General features: G+C 42.2%; 2 pseudogenes; both read left to right on the plus strand.

Moving 5' to 3' along the window:
• Positions 1-976: 976 nt before the first annotated feature.
• Positions 977-2,589, plus strand: LOC116080299 (annotated as a pseudogene).
• Positions 2,590-4,370: 1,781 nt separating this feature from the next.
• LOC116081098 lies at positions 4,371-20,005 on the plus strand (annotated as a pseudogene).
• Positions 20,006-22,589: the final 2,584 nt, after the last annotated feature.

The raw sequence follows: 22,589 nt of genomic DNA on the forward strand, positions 1-22,589 counted from the left end.
ACCTTGACTGTTGTGCCGCCTGACTTTTCTTTTTCTTTTGTAATGACCATAAAAATCTGATGCTTACAGGGGGCGGGAGGTCTGATTGGTCAGTGGGAGAGGTTATCTGGGATTCGGCCAACAGGGGCCCGGGACTTTAGTAGGATTGAGGAAAGTTTATGTTCCCAAAACCTTGGGAGATGTCATAGCTAAAGAGAAGGAAATCTCAGTCTCCTGTAGGGGTCACCCCTCTAAAGATAGGTTCTGCCCCATTTCTGGAAACCCTGGTATTTCTAGAGCAGGATTTGTTTTCACCAAACCCAAGTTGGAGACAGGAGGAGCCCCTGCACAGAACATAAGGATGCTGTAACTGAAAGACCCCCGAAGGGAGACCCTCACTCAGGTCTTGGGAAGGTGCACACCCAAAGAAACACAATAGACCGGCTTGATGCAAAAGCACGAGGCAGCTTTAATGGCAGAGCTCCGAGCCGTCTCCCAAACTCTTGCAGGAGATGGGAAGGCGACCCTGAGGCTTGAAAGCTAGGGGTTTATATAGGGAAAAGGGTCTAGGGGAACAAAGAAGCTGGTGTGGCTATACATGATTGGCTAGTTTAAAAATACATACATTCCAAAGCAGGAATTTCTTAAAAAGGCAATGTGTGGTTTTTCTGTAGTTTTTCTGTGGGTGGTACCGGTCTGAGTCAACATCTCTTTCCTGCTGACCTTAAACCACATCTAAGGGGCCAGATGGGCCATTACTCAGAGCCTGCCAGGCACGTCCTGCATGCCCGGACATGTCCTTGCTTGCCTAGACATGTTTTTCTCTATATTTATAGTTTTATGTCTTCTTGACCTGCCAGCTCTTATGATATCTAACAGCTTGCTTGCTTATTCCCAGGCCTGCGTGGGCCAGCTTGTAATAGATTTTTAGGCCCCTTACTTTTCTTACTAGTCAGTTCAAGTCTGAGGCTTTAATTTTTCCTTTCATAACCAGAAGATGGGATCATGGAACAGCAGCAGTGCAGGATCTGGGTCCTTAGAACCCTCTGAGGGCTTGTCCCAAAGAGGGGCTGGCCTGCATTGTAGTGAGGAAGAAGAAGAGGATGAAGATGTGGATCTGGCCCAGGTACTGGCCTATCTCCTCCGCAGAGGCCAAATGAGGCTGGTGCAAGGAGGAGGTGCAGCAAATTTACAGCTCATTCAGGCCCTCAGAGGAGGAGCATGACAGTCCCTGGGATGGTCGCCTCAGAGATCGATACAACCCACCTATGGATGCAACCCCTGACACCCGGGAGCTGGAATACAATGAGATCAAGACACAGGTGGAATTGGCCACAGGGAGGCTGGGACTTAGGAAGACTGCCCAGGAGCATAGCTTTCCTCGAATGTTACACCAGAGAGAACGGGGACTCTGCCACCCAGGAACCTTTCCCTTGGAGAACAGTCTTGAGTCATGTCTCACTTCTTGCCCAATGATCTAAGCTTCATTGATATCTACTCTCAGAAGGCTTTCTGCGGCATCTACAGCAAAGATGGTCAAATCTTCATGTCTGCTTGGCAAGATCAGACAATACAACTGTATGGCCGCTTCCACAAGTTCAAAAGCATCAAGGCTCAGGATGTAGGTTGGACTCTCCTGGACGTGGCCTTCACTCCTGATGGAAACCACTTCCTGTACTCCAGCTGGTCTGATTACATTCATATCTGCAACATCTATGGGGAAGGAGACACACATACTGCTCTGGATTTAAGGCCAGATGAACGTCGCTTTGCTGTCTTCTCCATCGCTGTCTCCTCAGATGGACGAGAAGTTCTAGGAGGAGCCAATGATGGCTGCCTGTATATTTTTGTCCGAGAACAAAACTCGCATACTCTTAACATTGAGTCTCATGAGGATGATGTGAGTGCAGTGGCCTTTGCTGACATAAGCTCCCAAATCCTGTTCTCTGGAGGAGATGATGCTATCTGCAAAGTGTGGGATCGATGAACCATGAGGGAGGATGATCCCAAGCCTGTGGGAGCACTGGCTGGACACTAGGATGGCATCACCTTTATTGACAGCAAGGGTGATGCCCGGTATCTCATCTCCAATTCCAAAGATCAGACCATAAAGCTTTGGGATATCAGATGCTTTTCAAGCAGAGAAGGCATGGAAGTGTCACAACTGGCTGCCACACAGCAAAACTGGGACTATAGATGGCAGCAGGTGCCCAAGAAAGCCTGGAAGAAGTCAAAGCTCCCAGGTGACAGCTCCTTGATGACCTACAGAGGCCATAGAGTGCTTCAGACTCTGATCCGATGCCGATTCTCCCCAGCCCACAGCACTGGCCAGCAGTTCATCTACAGTGGCTGTTCTACTGGCAAAGTGGTTGTGTACAACCTCTTAAGTGGCCACATTGTGAAGAAGCTGACCAATCACATGGCTTGTGTGCATGATGTCAGCTGGCATCCCTTTGAAGATAAGATTGTCAGCAGTTCCTGGGATGGGAACCTGTGTCTGTGGCAATACCACCAAGCCGAGTACTTCCAGGATGACATGCCAGAGTCTGACATGAACAGAGTCTGTTTCAGTGGCCCTGCCCATCTGTGGCCTTTTCCTCACCTCAGTAGATCTGACCTCCAGTTCTGTATAGGGTGAATTCTCAGCATATTCTCTGCCTCCTCATCCCTTCTCCCATCTGGGGAGTATGTGGAAGAACTGCTGACACTGGATGAGAAACAGAAATCCAGAGTCTGGGCCCAGGCTGAGCCTGGACTGCCCACCTCAAACTGGGCTAAGTTGTTTTCTCATGCATTCATACCCAGTGTGCTTGGATTTCTATGTCTAGCCAGAGTGTGGCAGGACATCCATTATCTGGGGTGTAGCTTCTGCCAACAAGAGTCTTGAGTGTGTTTAATCATGTTCTGATGTTAGATATTAGCTAATAGTGTAGACAGTTGAGGTCTGAATGGACCCATTAGCAGTACCCTTTGCCCAGGTCTTCACATTGAGAGTTAGATTGGCCATCGGTGTGGGGAGCCGCAGCTGCCACCCTACATATATATTGAACACCTGGTCTCCGGCCAGAGCAGAGAGCATTGATAAACAAGCCCTTAGTTGGAAAAGCTGAGTGCCTCTAGTTTGTGATGCAAGCTGGCATGATTTCCCGTAGCCTATTGTGCTTTGCCATGTAGCTGATGCTGATTGGGACCAGGGAAAGTATGTAACCCACAAGGGCTGGGGGCTGGAGAGATTTAGGAGTAAGTATGTAGATAATTAAGAGTAAGTATGTATAGAACTAGGAGTAAGTATATAGAGATTTAGGAGTAAGTATGTAGAGAATTAGGAGTTAGTATGTAAGGATAGATGTAAGGTGTAAGAATAGAAATAAGTAAGATATAAGAAGCAAGATTACAAGGATCCTAATTAAACTGTTTGGAGAAGAGCTCACTGTTGCCTCCTTATTTCCGCTGGATGGAAAGGCGGCCGACAATTGGTGGCCTGAACGGGGAATGGAGAAGAGATGTACAGGGAACACTCATCAGGGACATCTTTTACGGCTCAGAACTCCTTGCAGGCAGGGCAGTCGACTGGTAAATTCCCAGGTAAAGTGGGATAAAAAGGGAAGGTCCTCGGTGAAGAGGCGATAAGGTCTCCGGGTTTGGAGCAATAAGGTCCTATTAGGGATGAATCAAAGGTGATGGTGTGGGGAACTCGCAGTCTTGCACCATGTTTGTTGCTCTTAAGGAGCTATTAAAAGCAAAAAAGATAGATTTAAAGAGAGAAGCCCTAGAAAGATTTCTGTCAGAGGTAGATATCGCAGCCCCTTGGTTCGCAGTGTCAGGTCACCTGATGCTGTCCAGCTGGGCTGAATTAGGAAGAGATTTGGATTTCGCCTGGGAAGAAGGAATAATAAAAGGTGGAGTGCAACCAATCTGGAAACTGATTAGGAGCTGCTTGGAGAATAAAGTGTGTTCTAAAGCAGTAGAGAAGGGGCAGGAAGCGTTAGAACAGCTGAAGGAAGAGAGGTCAGCAAAGTCTGAGAAAGATCAGACTGATGAGAGTGGCTCGGACTCTGAAGGGGAACTTAAGAAGCTAGTACAGAAAATAGAGAAGTCCACCATTAGGGTGGAGCCCACAGGCCCAGGGCTGCCTGTATCATTACCTCCCTCCTATAAGCAGAGACTGATAAGCCATTGTGCTGCGGCCAGGAGTTAATCTTACACTGCCACTTAAAGTCATAAAGAACTTGGCTGAGTCAGTCCGCTCACAGCTGAAAAGGAGCTGATAGAGGCTGAGTGTCTGCACAAGCTGCTCTTAAAGGGGACAAAAGCTTTTTGAATGTAATATTGGTAACAGAAAATTAGCTTAAAATTAGTAACTCAGGGTTGGAGCCATGTTAAGCGACAACATGTGTCATGAGCCGACCCAGGAATATGCCAATGAACAGGCTGCTATTAATCGAGCAGCTGGTAATCCTGCCTGGGATTTAGATATGCTTTTAAGGCAGGGCAGGTTTGTGCAGCAGCAAATTGGATATCCGCTGCAGGTGTATGAGCAAGTTAATATGCTTGCTACAAGAGCATGGAAATCATTGCCTAACAAGGCAGAAGTTACAGGACCCATGGAGCTATTTTCAGATTTTGTAGCTAGAATGATAGAGGCTGACTGAGTGTCTGCACGAGCCGCTCTTAAAGGGGACAACAGCTTTTTGCGCTAAACTACTAGCACCTTTGCCCCTAGAGTAAACAAGCTTAAAAAGGAAACTTGGAACAGCTGTGGCTCCAGATGGCTGGGAAGGACTGATGGGAGATGTAGTTTTGTGGGTGATTACCTAGGTAAAGGGACTCTAGCATGCTCCAAAGTGGGTCATGTGATCCAAGTGTGCCAATTAGAGCAAAGACCAAGTCACCCTCAGGGACATGCCATCAGTCCCTGCACTGCACAGAGAATCAAACAAAAAAATATATATCTTAATGATACTGAAAGTTTGTTTTGAGATTTATATGTTACAGAAATATGCAGCCTTGGTGAATTTCCTCATCTAAACTGCCTGCTTGAACTCCTGGTATCCTGAACTTCAGCCTGATCCAGTTAAGACACAGATATCAGAAGACCAGTTCTGTTTTTTCCTTCCACTCTCCCTCATATCTCTATGCCCTCGTTCAGCTTGAAGAAGTTATGATGAGTCATCAACCTGGTTCCCTGGGCTTTGGAGCTAGAAAAAAATTGTTAATAAGTTGTGTTTCTAAAAAATGTAAAATGGTTATATATGAAATGGGAAAGAAATAGCCAGATTTAATTGTATAGCTATAGAAAGCCTTATAATTTGTTATTAAGTTATATTGTGTGACTAGAACATCTTAAACTAATATGCAAGAAATAAGTAAGAGCTTTTGAACTGAGAACAATGGGTATTAGAACAGTGGGTGCTTTACTGGTCTTTGTCAGTATATTGGCATTGTGGTGTGTTTATGCAGGTTCGGCAGCAATGACAGGCTGCTTTGGTAGTGCAAGCATTTGCAGCCCTGGAGGCGAGGCAGTCTCCACAGGCTTCGTTAACTATTCTGAATGCTCCTCTTCAAGCTCAGGATGCAAGGCTAAGCACTGCACTAGAGATCAGCTTCTAGTGGTCTCTTGGAGAGCACGTCTGATTGCGTGTAGGTTGATGCCCAAGGTCCCACCTCCAGGAAAAAGGCATAGGACGGGCATGACACCAACTTGGCTTCCACGGGATAGGAGCTCTGGCAAATAAATCACCTAAGACAGAGGCATGTACTGAGTGGCTAAGTAAGCCTGGTTTGTAGTACAAACTAGCTGTACGTGTTCTTGAAGACAGGTTTGATATTTTGCCAAGAGATATTACTATCAGGTTGTAATGCTATTGCAATGTCCTTCTCATGGTTACTGGAGATCAGACCTCTACTCTTGCCTGTTGTGTTTAAAACAAAAAGGGGGAACTGTGGGGAGCCGCAGCTGCCACCCTACATATATATTGAACACCTGGTCTCCAGCCAGAGCAGAGAGCATTGATAAACAAGCCCTTAGTTGGAAAAGCTGAGTGCCTCTAGTTTGTGATGCAAGCTGGCATGATTTCCCGCAGCCTATTGTGCTTTGCCACATAGCCGATGCTGATTGGGACCAGGGAAAGTATGTAACCCACAAGGGCTGGGGGCTGGAGAGATTTAGGAGTAAGTATGTAGATAGTTAAGAGTAAGTATGTATAGAACTAGGAGTAAGTATATAGAGATTTAGGAGTAAGTATGTAGAGAATTAGGAGTAAATATGTATAGAATTAGGAGTAAGTATATAGAGATTTAGGAGTAAGTATGTAGAGAATTAGGAGTAAGTATGTAGAGAATTAGGAGTAAGTATGTAGGGAATAGAAGTAAGATGTAGGAATAGACGTAAGATGTAGGAATAGAAGTAAGATGTATGTAAGATGTATGTAAGAATAGGAATAGGAGTAAGTAGGAAATAGGAGTAAGTAAGATGTAAGTAGTAAGATGTAAGTAGTAAGATGTAAAGATGTAAGTAGTAAAATGTAAGAAGTAAGATAGAAATAAGATGTAAGAAGCAAGATTACAAGGATCCTAATTAAACTGTTTGGAGAAGAGCTCGTTGTTGCCTCCTTCTTTCCACTGGATGGAAAGGCGGCCGACACATTGGGGCCAAGTATATTGACCTTTCTTTCTGAGGTCTTTGAGGGAGGACAGGGTGGGTAGGGAGGTGTTTCCTTACCACCTCCTGAGGTGGGAACTATGTCTGCTCTCATACTTGGACTATGAAGTGAGGAGACTGTGGTCTGAGAGGTATGTGTCTCAGATATGGCCCTACTTGCTGTTGGATCCTATTATTGCTGGTGGCCAGCAGCTTCAACAAAATAGATAAAACAGGGACTTCTTTCACTTTCTCACTGGCTGTGGCTCTCCCAATAAACTGTCTGTGGGAAACTGAAAAAAAAAATCTGATGCTTACTTTGAGAAATTACACTCAGATTCAGCACTCCCTTGTGGCCATGTCTGTTTGTCACTCGCTGACTCCTTGCCCACCTGATTACAGGGACCCTGATTCTTCCCGGGTTGAGGGACCCTGACTGGGTCGGCAGGTAGGCTGCTGTTTTGTACTATTGAGAGTGTCCTTTGTCTTACAGAAGCTTTTCATTGCATGGGGTCCCATTTATCAGTTGTTGGTCTTAGAGCCTGAGCCATTGGTGTTCTGTTCAGGAAATTGTTTCCTGTACCAATGTGTTGAAGGCAATTTCCCACTTTCTCTTCTATGAGAGTTAGTGCATCTGGTTTTATGTTGATGTCCAGATTGATATATCTACCTGAAGGACAGCTTCAAATCAATGCCAATGAGGCAGAATCAAGTGAACTCAGAACCTTGAATCCGCAGCAAACTTTTCCTGTCTTGCTTTCCTTAGGCAATGCGATCCTTCCTGTGCTCAGTTAAAAAAAAAAACTTTGTCTGTTTGAATTCTTCTTTTTTTTTGTTTGTTTTTTCGTTTTGTTTTTTTGAGACAGGGTTTCTCTGTGTAGCCCTGGCTGTCCTGGAACTCACTCTGTAGACCAGGCTGGCCTCAGACTCAGAAATCCACCTGCCTTTGCCTCCCAAGTGCTGGGATTAAAGGCATGTGCCACCACTGCCCGGCTAAATTCTTTTCACACTCTACCTGTAACTTGAATCTAATCCATTATTAATTATTTTCATTAATTGATTAATTTATTTACTTTACATCCCAATCACAGCCTCTTCCCTTCTCCCCTTCTCCTCTAAGAAGAGGGAGGCCCCCCCTGGGTATCATCCCACCCTGGTACATCACATCACTGCAGGACTAGGTAACTCTTCTTCCACTGAGCCCAGAGAAGGCAGCTCAGTCAGGGGAATGGAATCCATAGTTAGGCAACAGATTCAGGGACATCTCCTGCTCCAGTTGTTGGGGGACCTTCATGAAGACCAAGGTGCACATCTGTTACACACGGGCAGGGGACCTAGATCCACCCCATGCTTACTCTTTGGTTGGTAGTTCAGCTGCTAAGGGTTCAGGTTAGTTGACTCTGTTGGTCTTCCCGTGGAGTTCCTATCTCCTTTGGGTCCCTCAATCCTTTCCCCAGTGCTTCTATAAGACTCCCTGAGCTCTGTCTAATGTTTGGCTGTGGGTCTTTCTGCAAATTTCCATCAGCTGTTAGGTAGAACCTCTCAGAGGACAGTTATGCTAGGTTCCTGTCTGCAATCATAACAGAGTATCGTTAATAGTGTCAGGAACTGGTACTTGCCCATGGGTTGGGTTTTGAGTTGGGCCTATTATTGACTGGCCTTTCCTTTGGTCTTTGCTCTATCCCTGCAATTATTTTAGATATTACAAATTTTGGGTCAAAAGTTTTGTGGGTGGTTTGGTGTCCCTATCCTTCTACTGGGAGTCCTGCCTGGCTACAGGAGGTGGCCTTGTCAGGTTTCATGTCCTTACTGTTAGGCATTTTGGTTAAAGTCACCCACATTGATTCCTGGGTACTTCCCTTATCCCAAATCTCTGGGATTTCCTAAAGATTCTCTCTTGACCCCAGGCAGCTGCAGATTTCCATAGGCCTCTTTCTTGTCTCTACCCATACAGTTCTCTCACTCCTTCTATTTCCTATGTTTCCCCTTCTGAGATTCAACCATCCCTGCTTGGACTTTCATGATTGATTAACTGGGTCTGTTGGGTGTATCATGGGTATTCTGTTCTTTATGGCTAATATCTACTTATCAGTGAGTACATGTAGGGTTGGGTCCCATGTCTGCTCCGTTACAGGGCATGGCTGCTTGGGGAAGTGGGACTAGGGGAGCTTGACTGCATTTATCTTACACTGCCATGGGGGAGGGTGGTGGTGATGCTCTGGGGGTGGGAAAGCACAGTCTGAGATGTGGAAAAGCCAGTGCTGAGGGCCCCTGGGCCTGCTACTAGGCTAGGGCTGTGGGGTTCTTAGGCTCTTGGACATCCAAGCCATGCTGGAAGTCTCAGAAGAGCTGAGAACGGAGTTGGGGGCCAGAGGGCAGGGGATAGTATCTAGCCTGGGCCTGAACAGGGGTGGGGATCGGGGGTGGGAGGCAAGAGAGCTTCAGCTAGTCCCATGGTGAGAGTCTTTGGCTTGACTGCAGCAAGTTTGGTGGCAGTTGTGGCTGGGAGTGTAGAGAGGCCTTTAGGAGGCTAGACTGTGGCTCTGTAGGCAAAAGCCTTCCTCATGGCTACCCACGGTGGATAAAAAAGACAGTCTGTGGTTCTAAACCATTTATTGTCATGGTGGAAAGCAGATGCATAAAACTGTACCCCACTTCTCAGGGTAGGCCTGAGATTAAATACCTTTTGCAGGGAGAAATGCCTGGGGAGGCAATCTTACAGGCAATGCCTTCTGGGTCTCTAGGTACCACATTAGCAAGGAGATCTGCCTTGAGCCTATGTGACAACAGGTTGCCATCATTTTTCTTATTCTCTTGGTCTGAGATGTTAGGCATGCCTGATCTACATGTGGAAGGGCTTGAGGCATTGCCCTTATGTGACTGATGGCTGCAAATCTATGGGGGTGGAGGGTGCTGTGACTATGTAACAGGGGCCTGGTGCCAGGAGCAGGCAAAGCTCCTACCATCCCTTCAGGGTCTCCAGGGCTTCAAGCCTTTAGCTCAACCAGGACCAGGCTTCCTCTCACTTTCCACTGCCCTATAAGTATATACCATGCTTGTCCTTTTGGGTCTGAGTTATCTCACCCAGATATTTTCTAGTTCCATCCATTTGCCTGTAATTGTTAAAAATTGTTTTTAGTGGCTGAGTAGTAAGTATCTCATTGTATAAATAAATGAACCACTTTTCCTTTATCCATTCTTCAGTTGAAGGATATCTGGGTAATTTCTAGCTTCTGGCTATTATGAATAAAGCTGCCGTGAACCTAGTGGAACATGTATCCTTGGGGTATGGTGGGGCATCTTTTGGGTATATGCCCAGGAGTGGTAGAGCTAGGTCTTCAATTAGAACTATTTCCAATTTTCTGATGAACTGCCAGATTGATTTCCAGAATGGTTGTACAAGTTTGCTATCCCACCAGCAGTGGAGGAGTGTTATTTCTCCACACCCTCATCAGCATGTGCTGTCCCTTGAATTTTTGATCTTAGCCATTCTGATAGGTGTAAAGTGGAGTCTCAGAATCATTTTGATTTTGCATTTCCCTGATGACAAAAGATGTTGAACATTTCTTCAAGTGTTTCTCAGCCATTAGAGATTCCTCTGTTGAGAATTATCTGTTTAGCTCTGTACCTCATTTTTTTTTTGTTTTTTTGTTTTTTTTTTGTTTTTTGTTTTTGGTTTTTCGAGACAGGGTTTCTCTGTATAGCCCTGGTTGTCCTTGAACTCACTCTGTAGACCAGGCTGGCCTCAAACTTAGAAATCTGCCTGCCTCTGTCTCCCAAGTGCTGGGATTAAAGGCGTGTACCACCACTGCCCAGCTCTGTACCCTATTTTTTGGCATCTAACATTGGGAGTTCTTTATATATTTTGGATATTACCCCTCTGTCAGATGTTTTCCCAGTCTGTAAGCTGCTGTTTTATCATATTGACAGTTTCCTTCGCCTTACAGAAGCTTTTCCATTTCATGAGGTCCCATCTATTAATTGTTGATCTTAGTGCCTGAGCCATGGATGTTCTGCTCAGGAAGTAATCTCCTGTACTTATTCAAGGCTAAGACCTCCCATGCTCATGGATAGTGTAGTGGCTATTCCTGGTTGTCAACTTGACTATATCTGAAATGAATTACAATCCAGAATTAGAAGGCTCACCTGGCCCTAATCTGGAGGCTGAGAGATACAAAATTCCAACCTGAATCTTAGTGTGGAGATCTTGAGGTGTAGTGGCTATGAATCCCAGAGGATTAAGATGGAAAGATCTATGAGTTCAAGATCATCTGGGATTAAAGGTGTGGTGGCATAGTGGCTGTGAATCCTAGAAGATTAAGACAGGAAGATCTACGAGTTCAAGCAAGGATATCTGGGATTAGAGGTGTGGTGGCACACACCTTTGATCTGGGCCACGCCTTTTGCTGGAGACCTATATAAGGACGTTGGAAGAAGGAAGGCTCTCTCTGCTTCACCTGCTTGCCTTGTGGGACCGAGCAACTGCTGGATCCTCGGACTTCCATTCACAGCTGCTGCCGACCATTGTTGGGAGTTGATTGTTGGGAGCTGGACTACAGACTGTAAGTCATCAATAAATTCCTTTCCTACATAGAGACTACCATAAGTTCTGTGACTCTAGAGAACCCTGACTAATACAAAATTGGTACCAGCATAGTGGGGTATTCCTGTGACAACCTGACCATGTCTTGGGGAGGACTGTGGAAGGACTTTGGAACTTTGAGCTACAAGAGCCACTGATTGCTAAGAACTCTGTGGGATGTTCTGTAGGAGCTTGGAAGATCACATTGAGAACAGTGCAGAAGATGGAGACCTGGCTTGTGAAATTTCAGAGGGAAGATTAAGACTCTTATCAGGGCCATGTTTTGATTGTAAAGATTCTGTGGTTCTGGTTAGCTGGGGCTGAAGTATCAGTTGTGATTAACAAGATACCAGAACTACTAAAGTGAAAACTTTGCATTACTGGGACTATTGATGCTGGTTAGCTGAAGCTAAGAAATTAGCGGTGATTAAGGAGACCAGCATCATTGAGGTGACATCTTCTGGGAAGTGTTTTCTGAGAGCACAAAGAGGTTGTGCTCCGGAGATAGTCAAGGTTGTACCTTGTGCTGCAGCAGGACTTGGTAATGTGTAAGAGTCACCTAGGTGGTACTAGTTTTGACAGCACGAAGGGGTCATGAAGAGCAGCTGAGGCTCGGCACAGTAAGAGGCCATGGAAGGCCATAAGTGAAGGTGCAGCCTCAGTTTGTAATTGATGGCCCAGGACTGAAGGTGTCATGCAAAGGAGTTGAGGCTTGGCACCGTGAAGACAGTCTATGAGAGGCTATTGGTAAAGCCTAGTTACAGCAGTGTTTTGGGAATGCCAGTACCATACAATGACCACCAAGGACAGCAGCAGCAGTGGAGTACAGGCATCTGGGGCCCAGAAGACAAGCTGTGTGCTGCAAAGGGCAGAGCTGGAGAAGTGACTGGTTAAGCCCTTAGAGGAGCCCAGAAGATCATGAGTTGGATCCCAGACATTGGTTTTGCTTTTGATTGTGACTGTGCCCTGATATTTTTCCCTCTTGAAGGAAGAATGTATTTTAGTGGAGCCCATAGTTAAGAGACTTGGAATTTTAAAAGATATTGGACATTTTAAAACAATTGAACTTTTAATATGTAAAGACTGTGGGATTTTAGATTTTGGGGATGAATAAGAAAATAAGGGTTGAGGCTTAATAGTGATGTGATTGTGTGTCAAGTTGACAAGGAGTCAATTGTACTGGCTGGTTTTGTGTGTCAACTTGACACAGGCTGGAGTTATCACAGAAGGGAGCTTCAGTTGGGGAAGTGCCTCCATGAGATCCAGCTGTGGGGCATTTTCTCAATTGCCCCTTGTGAGTGGTGCCATCCCTGGGCTGGAAGTCTTGGGTTCTATAAGAGAGCAGGCTGAGCAAGCCTGGAGAAGCAAGCCAGTAAGAAATATCTCTCTGTGGCCTCTGCATCAGCTCCTGCTTCCTGACCTGCATGAGTTCCAGTCCTGACTTCCTTTGTGATAACAGCAATGTGGAAGTAAGCGCAATAAACCCTTTCCTCCCCAACTTGCTTCTTGGACATGATGTTTGTGCAGGAATAGAAACCGTGACTAAGACAGATAAGTACCAAGAATAAAAGGCCATCTTGCCAAAAGCAATGTACAGATTCAATGCAATTCTCATCAAAATTTCAACACAATTCTTTACAGGCCTTGAAAGAGTGATTCTTAACCTATATGGAAAAACAAAATATCCAAGATAGCTAAAATAACCCTGAACAATAAACGAACTTCTGGAGATATCACCATCCCCGACTTCAGGCAGCACTACAGAGCAATAGTGATAAAAACTGCATGGTGATAGTATAGAAACAGACATGTTGATCAATGAAATCTAATTGAAGACCCAGAAATAAATCCACACACCTATAGACACTTGATTTTTGACTAAGAAGCCAAAACAATATAATGGAAAAAAGAAAGCATCTTCAACAATGTTGCTGGTCTACCTGGATGTCTGCATGTGAAAGAGTGCAAGTAGATCCATATTCATCACACTGCATAAACTCAAGTCAAAGTGAACCAAAGGCCTCAACATAAGACCAGATACATCAATACATTCTATTGAGTTTTGCTTCAAAGTAATTTTTAAAAAAAGTTTTTTCTAATGAAATTATATCCTGATAAACCCATTTTGAGTTGCAAATAACATAGTGGAGAATACATTTAATCTTGGTTATCAATTTGACAGGACCTGTAACCAACTAACCTATTTCCATAATTAAGTCAAGTGGGAAGACTCACTCCTCCAAATCTGGATGCACCTGGGTAGCAGTGCAGATAAAGGGAGGCCCAGAAGAGTTTCTGCTTTCGCCTGCTTGCCTGGCTTGGCCTTTCACGTTCCTTCCTCTACCTTGGTCCTGCTGGCATCTTTTAGTGAGATAAGAACCCAGCTTCTTTGGGTTCCAATGTGAAATAAAGACCATTGGATCCCAAAGAATCCTCCAGGCTTTTAGTAGGATCCCAGATTGGGACTGCTCAGGCATCTACACTCATAAACTGTTCTTAGCCTTTCCAGTGTGAAGACAGCCATTGTCATACTACCTAGGCTGTGTGGTAAAAACGTCTAATAACCCACAATTTATACATTTTTAACTGGTTATATATACACATATATATTTTCAGTTATGTTGTCTATCTGGAGAATTCTGAGTAATATATCACCTATTTTTTTCCTCTCAGTTTAATTGCCACGTTAATCCCATTTTTTATGTTTTGTCTTTCTCAGTATTTTTGCCTTAAATTCTCCCTCCTAGTAACATATTTTAGGATTTTAAAGTGTAAAGTAAGATACTGCTTTTAATGGGGAACAAATTATTCTTGGAAATGCACAGGGATTACTTTCTTATCCCTCTTTTCCTTTAGACCTACCCACTCTGCTTTGTAAAGATAGTTACTGTGAAGCTGGGTGGTGGTGGCGCACGCTTTTAATCCCAGCACTTGGGAGGCAGAGGCAGGTGGATTTCTGAGTTCTAGGCCAGCCTGGTCTACAGAGTGAGTTCTAGGACAGTCAGGACTACACAGAGAAACCCTGTCTCAACAAACAAACAAACAAACAAACAAACAAAGATAGTTACTGTGATAGTTTCAATGATAATGGTTACCATAGGCTCATATATTTGAATACTTGGTCCCTGGTAGGTGGAGGTCTTTGGCAGGGATAGGAGGTGTGACCTGGTTGAAGAAGATGTTTCTAGGGGTAGGGTTTGGCATTGCAAATGGTGCATTGTCATTCCTGCTAGCTTTCTATGTCTGTATAGTGTTTGAAGATGATATAAGATCTCAGCTACTACTCCAGACCTGTGCCTGCCTGCTTTCTGCCATGTTCCCTGCCTTGATAGTCATGGACTCTAATCATTAACACTGTAAGCAAGCCCCTAATAAATACTTTCTTCTATGGGTTGCTTTGGTCATAGTGTCTTTTTACAGTCATAGAAAACTAACACAGTAACTCTCTGGGTGAGGTGGAGCATGGCTTTAACCCCAGCACTAGAGAGATAGAGGCAGGCAGATTTATATTAACTTGAGGCTAGGCTGATCTCAGAGTTAATTCTAGCATTGTGAGACCCTATCTTAACAGACACACACACACACACACACACACACACACACACACACACACAGATCTTGAAGCCACCCAAGCATTTGTGTGTGTTTACATGTGCATACACAGGGCAGAGGATAGGCAGGCTTTCTGTCAGCTTGGGGGGAGCTGATTAGGCTGGACTGATTGGTCCACACGTCCTAGGGATTCCCCTGACCTGGCTTCCTAGCATTTGGATTACAGGTATGTGCCAATTCATCTGGCATTGTTCCATGAGTTCTCAGGACTCAACTCTTCATTTAGAGGGCAGACATTTTACTGAGTTCTCTCTCTAACCATGCAACTTCTTTTTTGGTGCTGTTAACTATTAATACTTCTTGATAAGTGTGTCCGCTCCATGAGAAAAAGGATCACAGTATCCTTAGTGAGTGAAATAGTGTGGAGCATGTAAGAGGCCCCCAACAAGTGCCATAGAATAAGAATACACAGTACCTTTTTGTGATAACATCGGCCAGTTCTACTGGGGGCTGTCCTGTTTTATATTTTCTAAGTATTCTGATCTGTTCTCCACCCTTTTTCATGTTCCGATCTGTTCTCCACCCTTTTCCATGTTTACTCAGTTTTTCTTTTCTGTTGCAGTGCTGAGGGCTGAGCCCAAGCTTCATGCATGTCAGACAAGCTTGGTGGCTCTCTTCTGATACTCTTTTACTTTCACATTTTAAATGAATTATAATATAATTTACTTTAGAATATTTCTTATTTTAATATATATAAATGATAATAAAATAGAAAATGAATCAAATTCTGAGTCTTATATTCATTCATACTAATTTGAGGAAGTTCTATTTTAGGTCATCTTTAGGTATGGCAAAAGTTTGGCTTATGGGGATTTAAAGAGGACACTTCCAGACACCAAACTCTGAGGATGTTCAAATCTCTTACTCATATAATAGTTTAGCATTTAGGGATAGAGAGATGGCTCTATGGTTAAGAACACTGACTACTGTTCCAGAAGACCCAAGTTGACTGTCAATTACATGGTGGTTAACAACAGCCTGTAAATCCAATTACAGGAGATTTGACCCCTTTTCTGGCCTCTGAAGGCACAGAAAACACATTATGTATAGTTTTATTTTATTATTTGTAATTATGTGAAGATATGTGTGTCTGCGTGTGGGTAAGTGCAGCGGAGGTGTTGGTTCATCTGGTGCAGGAGTTACAGACAGTTATGCCTGATGTGGTGCTGGAAACTGAACTTGGGTCATCTGGAAATACTCTTTTTTTTTTTTTTTAATGTGTGATCATTTTTTTTTATTTTAGATATTTTCTATTATTACATGCGAATTTCTCCATTCCCAGTTTTCCCTCCAAAAAACAAAAAAACAAACAAAAACAAAGGAAATACTCTTAACAACTGAGCTGTCTCTTCAGACCCTTTCGCCCATCATTAATGGTCAAGTTTTTTGTTTATTTGATCATGATGTTCTGAGAAATATTTACTCACATTTTTATGTGTAGTATTGTTTTTTAAGAAATTACATTTTTTTCTCATTGTCCAGTGAACTTTTTAATAAAAAACTTTGCTGATATAATGCTGCTTAGCCTTTGCAATCATGTACTTGTTTTTATATTTTAGAGATTCAGAAATTAAGAAATTGTGTCATTGATGTGTCTTATGATTATTGTCCACCAGGTGGCAGTCATACCATAGACATTGTCTGACTGTCTAGTAGTACTTCCAAAGCCCTCTACAGACACCAAACTCTGAGGATGTTCAAGTCTCTTACCATATAATAGTTTAGCATTTAGGGATAGAGAGATGGCTCTGTGGTGAAGAGCACTGACTACTCTTCCAGAAGACTCAAGTTGACCGTCAATTACATGGTGGTTAACAACAGCCTGTAAATCTAGTTCCAGAAGAACTGATCATTTTTCTGGCTTCTGCAGGCGCATAAAGCACATGATGCACAGACATACATGCAAGCAAAACACCCATGCACATACAATAATAAATGAATAAATACATATGTCTTTAAAAATAATTTAGCATTTTCATATGACCTATGTATATCCTCATGTATTTAAATTACCTAACATAATGTCAACTCTGTATAAATAATCATTACACTTAATTGTTAGAAAATAATGACAAAGGCAAAGTTTTTCTGAATATTTTTAACCTTTTGAAGAATCTAGAATTTTGAAATCCATATATACCAATGGACAATTGTTCTTTGTATCCATTGTGATACTGTCATCTCCCCCTCTCTCTTTTTCTCTCATCATCTAAGGGGTGCAAGGACTTTACAGCTACTTGCATTTAGATTGGCAGAAGAATGGGGAAACGTTCTGTAGAGAACAACACTTGTGATATAATATTGTAACTATATTTAGTTACAGGAATAATCATAGGTTTTACAAAAATAGTAGTGTGATATGTTCTTTATGGATATGTTAGGACACTTGCTAGGAGGGTAGAAAAGAGAATATCTTAGATCTTTAAACATCTAATCTGAGGTCAGAGCAGCTTTAAGGGAGAATATTTTTTATCAAATATATTTTTAATATATTTTTTAACTTTTATTGCATTATGATGAGAAAAGTTACATGATTTCAATTTATCTGAATTTATTAACATTTAAAAACATATTTTAAGTAAATAGAATTAAATCACATTCTTATTTCCCTTTTGTACCCCAAATCCTCCCAGAGACCCCCTTCAATACCTACAATATCGTTTTTTGTCATATTCCTTAAAATTTATAAAATATTATAACAATAAAAATGAGTATTATAAAAGTTGTTTGATATAAAACAACAATCAATTTAACAGTCTTATGTAGATGCTTGTTTACAGCAATACTGAAAATACATACATTTTTCTCAATATAAATTTTAAATAACTCCAAACATATTAGCTGTATATTTCAAAATAATACATCACTAGTAGTATTTTCTTTTCTTTTCTTTTCTTTTTTTTGGTTTTTTGAGACAGGGTTTCTCTGTATAACTCTGGCTGTCCTGGAACTCACTCTGTAGACCAGGCTGGCCTTGAACTCAGAAATCTGCCTGCCTCTGCCTCCCAAGTCCTGGGATTAAAGGTGTGCGCCACCACCACCCGGCTAGTATTTTCTTAAATGAACATAAATATATAAAGTCTTTTTGTTTGTTTGTTTGTTTTCTATTTAGTAGAGTTTAAAATATTGGCTCTTACTGTGGTACAAGCCCAAAATAAAAACAATTTTTAGACATTGGATTTCAGTGTAATAAGGCTGTACTTCAATCACCCTCACATCACCAAAGGATTTTACCTCCATCGTAGCTAAGCTGAGAGTTGCCAGTTCTGCTGTGCCAAGGAATGAATTGTAGGCATGATTTTTGGATATAGACTTCCTGTTATGGTCAAAACTATTTGACTTGAGTGAGCGATTTTATTCTCAGGCCACAGAGAACAGGAGAAATTTGTTTTAAAGATTTATTTATTTATTATATGTAAGTACACTGTAGCTGTCTTCAGACATTCCAGAAGAGGGCGTCAGATCTCATTACAGATGGTTGTGAGCCACTATGTAGTTGCTGGGATTTGAACTCAGGACCGTCAGAAGAGCAGTCAGTGCTCTTAACTGCTGAGCCATCTCTCCAGCAGGAGAAAAATGAATATCAATTCATAGTACACATAAAATTAGAGATTCTACATAGGCCTATGTATGAAATCTGAAATAGCCTACCTGCTAGAAGAGAGGAAAACAGCTTCATAATGTTGGGATAAGAATATAGCTATTAAATGAAATGTAAGATACAAAAATCACTATTCATAAAGGAAAGGATAGATAATTTGAACTTGTAAAAATTAATAGCTTACCTGTGTCTGGGAAAGACCCAGGTGAGGCTTCAAACTCTGCCCAAATACCCGGCATAACTGGGACCCCTTGGACCTAGGGGATGCAGGAAACCCCACCCACCCAGAGGCACATGGTCTGTCTGGTTTGCACCTGCTCCCAGAGTGGACCAAGGGCTCTGGCCCCCCCAACCCATGCCTACAACACCTAGAGGAAGCTTGGTTCTCAGGCGCTTTAACACACCATAATATCAGGATTGCAGGATCCCAGGATCCCAGAATCACAGAATCACAGAGACAGCTGGACTCCCAGGCTCATAGGAGGGACAGGCTCCAGTCAGAGACAGCAAGCAAGGCCAGTTAGCACTAGAGATAACCAGATGGCAAGAGGTAAGCACAAGAACATAAGCAACAGAAATCAATGCTTCTGGACAACACTGGAACCTAATTCTCCTACCACACCAAGCCCTGGATACTCTAACACACATGAAAAGCAAGATTCAGATCTAAAATCCCATCTCATGAATATAATAGAGGACTTTAAGAATGGCATGAACACCTCCCTTAAAGAAATACAGGAGGCCAGGTAATGGTGGCACACTCATTTAATCCCAGTGCTTGGGAGGCAGAGGCAGGCAGATTTCTAAGTTCAAGACCAGCTTGGTCTAGAGAGTGACTTCCAGGACAGCCAGGGCTATACAGAGAAACCATGTCTTAAAAAACTAAAAACCAAAAAACCAAAAACAAAAAGAAATACAGGAGAACAGCGGTAAACAAGCGGAAGCCCTTAAAGACAAAACATAAATCTATTAAAGAAATACAGGGAAACACAATCAAATGGGTAAAAGAATTGAACAAAACTGTCCAGGATCTAAAAATGGAAATAGAAACATTAAAGAAAACACAGCCTTTTCAGGTGGTGCCGCTCGGTGAGGAGCTCGTGTTCGTACTTGTAGCTATGCCGTTTGTGCAGGTCTTCTGACACAAGAAGACAGCCACAGCTGTGGCCCACTGCAAACGAGGAAATGGGCTCATCAAGGTGAATGGACGTCCCCTGGAGATGATCGAGCCGTGAACGCTGCAGTACAAGTTACTGGAGCCTGTCTTGCTTCTGGGCAAGGAGAGGTTTGCTGGTGTAGATATCCAGGTCCGTGTGAAGGGTGGTGGTCATGTGGCCCAAATTTATGCTATCCAACAGTCCATCTCAAAAGCCCTGATGGCTTATTACCAAAAGTATATGGATGAAACCCCTAAGAAGGAGATCAAAGATATCCTCATTCAGTATGATCAGACCCTGCTTGTAGCTGACCCCAGTTGCTGCGAATCCAAAAAGTTTGGAGGTCCTGGTTCCTGTGCCTGATACCAGAAATCCTACCGATAAGCCCATCTCAAGGATTGGGGTTTACCTTTGTAATAAACATCCTAGGATTTAAAAAAAAAAAAACCACATAGGGAGACAACCCTGGAGATGGAAAACCTAGGAAAGAGAGCAGAAGTCATAGATGTAAGCATCACCAACAGAATACAAGAGATGGAAAAGAGAATCTGAGGTGTAGAAGATGCCATAGAAGACATTGACACAACAGTCAAAGAAAAAGCAAAAAGCAAAAAGTTCCTATCTCAAAACCTTTAAGAAATCCAGGACACAATGAAAAGACCAAACCTAAGAATAATAGGTATAGAAGAGAGTGAAGACTCTCAACTCAAAGGCCAGCAAACATCTTCAACAAAATTATAGAAGAAAACTTCCCAACCTAAAGAAAGAGATGCCAGTAACATGCCAGAAGCTTACAGAACTCCAAACAGATTGTACCAGAAAATAAATCCCTCTTCACATAATAATCAAAACGCCAAATGCACAGGACAAAGAAAGAATATTAAAAGCTGTAAGCGAAAAAAGACAAGTAACATATAAAGGCAGCTGTATCAGAATTACGGCAGATTTCTCAATAGAGACTCCTCAAACCAGAAGATTTTGGGAAGATGTCATATAGACCCTAAAAGAACAAAAAATGCCAGCCCAGGCTACTTTACCAACAAAACTCTAAATTACCATGGAGAAACCAAGATATCCCATGACAAAACCAAATTTAAACAATATCTTTCCACCAATCCAGCCATACAGAGGGTAATAGAAGGAAAACTCTAACACAAGGAGGAAAACTACGTGCAAGAAAAGGCAAGAAATTAATCTTCTCAAAACAAACCAAAAAGAAGAGAACCACACAAACATAATTCTACCTCTAACAACAAAAATAACAGGAAGCAACAATTATTGGTCCTTAATTTCTCTCAATATCAATGGACTCATTTCCCCAATGAAAAGTCATAGACTAACAGACTGGATATGTAAACAGGACCCAGCATGTTGCTGCGTACAGGAAACACACCTCAGTGACAAAGACAGACACTATCTCAAAGTAAAAGGCTGGAGAAAAGTTTCTAAGCAAACGGTTCTGAGAAACAAGATGGAGTAGCAATTCTAGTATCCAATAAAATAGACTTTCAACCAAAAGTTATCAAAAAAGATGGGGAAGAACACTACATACTTTTCAAAGGAAAAGTCACTGAAATGAACTCTCAATTCTAAATACCTATGCCCCAGATGCAAGGGTGCCCACATTTGTAAAAGAAACATTACCAAAGCTCAAAGCACACATTGAACCTCACACAATAATAGTGGGAGACTTCAACAGCCCATTCTCAGCAATGGACAGATCATGGAAACAGAAGCTAAACAAAGACCCAGTGAAACTAACAGAAATTATGAACCAAATGAACTTAAACAGATATATACAGAACTTTTCACCCTAAAAAAAGAATATATCTTCTCCAAAAGTAACCGTATAATCTGACACAAAGCAAGCCTCAGCCCATACAAGAAGATTGAAATAATCCCATGCATCCTATCTGATCACCACAGAATAAGGCTGGTCTTCAATAACAGCAACAACAACAACAACAACAACAACAACAACAAAAACCAGAAAGCCCACATACACATGGAAGCCGAACAACACTCTAATCAATGATAATTTGGTCAGGAAGAAATAAAAAAATTAAAGATTTTTAAAAATTTAACAAAAATGAAGGCACAACACACCCAAATTTATGGGACACAAAGAAAGAAGTGGTAAGAGGAAAACTCACAGTTCTAAGTGCCTCCATAAAGAAATTGAGAGAGCATACACTAGCAGCTTAACAGCACATCTGAAAGCTCTAGAACAAAAAGAAACAAATATACTCAGGAGGAGTAGACAGCAGGAAATAACCAAACTCAGCTGAAATCAACCAAGTAGACACAAAGAGAACTATACAAACAATCAACAAAACTAGGAGCTGGTTCTTAGAGAAAATCAACAAGATAGATAAACCCTTAGCCGGACTAACCAGAGGGCACAGAGACAGGATCCAAATTAACAAAATCAGAAATGAAAAAGGAGATATAACAACAGAAATTAAAGAAATTAAAAAAATTACCAAAGCCTACTACAAAAGCCTATATACTCAACAAAACTGGAAGACCTAGATGAAATAGATGATTTTCTAGAGAGATTTCCAGATACCAAAGTTGAATCAGAATCAGATAAACCATCTAAACCATCCCATAACCCCCAAGGAAATAGAAGCAGTCATTAAAAGTCTCCCAACAACAACAACAACAAACAAAAACAAACAAACAAACAAACACCAGGAACAGGTGGTTTTAGTACAGAATTCTATCATACCTTTAAAGAAGACCTAATACCAATACTTCTCAAACTATTCCACAAAATAGAAACAGAAGAAACACTACTCAATGCATTCTATGAAGCCACAGTTATGCTGATACCTAAACCACATGAAGACCCAACAAAGAAAGAAGTTCAGATCAATTTCCCTCATGAATATTGATGCAAAAATGCTCAATAAAATTCTCACAAACTGAATCCAAGAACACATCAAAATGATCATTCACTGTGATCAAGTAGGCTTCATCCCAGGAATGCAGGGATGGTTCAATATACAGAAATCC

The sequence above is a fragment of the Mastomys coucha genome, unplaced genomic scaffold (genome assembly GCF_008632895.1).
Source record: "Mastomys coucha isolate ucsf_1 unplaced genomic scaffold, UCSF_Mcou_1 pScaffold6, whole genome shotgun sequence".
NCBI classification, from domain to species: domain Eukaryota; kingdom Metazoa; phylum Chordata; class Mammalia; order Rodentia; family Muridae; genus Mastomys; species Mastomys coucha.